Here is a 1,247-nt window from a genome sequence, read left to right as displayed (position 1 = left end):
CTGTATCCTGAGCATTTCTGATTCTGAATTGTAACCTGTTCATTTTCCTAATAAGTCTCATAATTGTGAACATTGTCTGAATTCTGTGTGGCCCAACACGAACCTAGCTGATATGGAGAGAGTGCTCTGGGAGAGATGGTTGGTGTCAGAATTGGTAAGAAGGTTGGAGGAGGGAGGCATGCCTCATAGGAATTGGCCTGATTTTGAATTTGATTCTCCCCCTACTCAGGCAGTCAGAGGATGTCAGATGCTGCCCCTCCAGGCCATTTTTTTTTTTAAATAGTCACCTTCTGGGATGAAATAAAGGGAGCATCGGGAGCCAATGGTGTGGATGTGCAGTGGGAGTTCAGCCATCAGCTGGGCCCAAAGACCTGCATAGCCTGTGGGGAAGCAAGGTGGGGAAGGCTGGTAGAAAGGACGTCTGTTTTCTGTTGACCGTGCAGACCAGTGGTGTTTGTATGCAGACAGGCCTGCAGAGGGAATCGGGTGAGGATGCTCCTGCAGGCCTCAGGGCTCTGGTTTCTGTGTCCAGAGAGCTGCAGAAAGGTTGTACCCAAGATGAGCCTGCAAGATCGCAAGGGACTGAGTTCTGGGTCTGTGGGGGCAGGCTCAGTTCTACATGTTCTCCTATTCACATCGCTGATAGCTACCTTTACTGGAAATTGCAGGAAGCCTCTGACTCCTCCACACTCCAGCCAGCTCCTGTTTACTGAGAAAGCTGAACATCCTGCTCACTTTTAAGGAGAAATGCCTAAGGAAATTCCTTTATTTATCATAGAGCAAACAGTAAAACCTGCAAAGGCTAGGGCCTGTGTAAAGCAGACACCTACGTCAAATATTCTCCATTTATAGCAAGCCATAGAAAAGTCAGAGTGCGCTCTGTACAAGGCCGAAACCTGGGGAGAACAAGGCAGTCCCCTTGAGTTTCCGATCTCACACATTTCACTGTATATTGTAGTGTGTCTTGGGAATGGAAAGGCAATAAATTGATAACTGACACAAAATTTAATGCCCTAAGTTTTTAGGGCTATCAATCTTGAGCACTCATGATTTTGAGAATTGGAATGCAAATGGCTTAGAGATCAGGCTGAGAATTTGTTTTTATGGGAAGTTCTATGATCAGCTATCTATGTTCACTGCAAATATAGGATCAACAACTCAAAAGGGTGTAAAGTGCAAAGTGAACATCCTTGATGAGGGACTAGAGAAAGCACTGTAACAATTTGGTGTCTTCACTTTCAGATGGC

The sequence above is a fragment of the Echinops telfairi genome, unplaced genomic scaffold (genome assembly GCF_000313985.2).
Source record: "Echinops telfairi isolate 266 unplaced genomic scaffold, ASM31398v2 ScPeMD7_1;HRSCAF=3_0, whole genome shotgun sequence".
Classification (NCBI taxonomy): Eukaryota; Metazoa; Chordata; class Mammalia; order Afrosoricida; family Tenrecidae; genus Echinops; species Echinops telfairi.
This window is presented reverse-complemented; position numbering follows the sequence as displayed.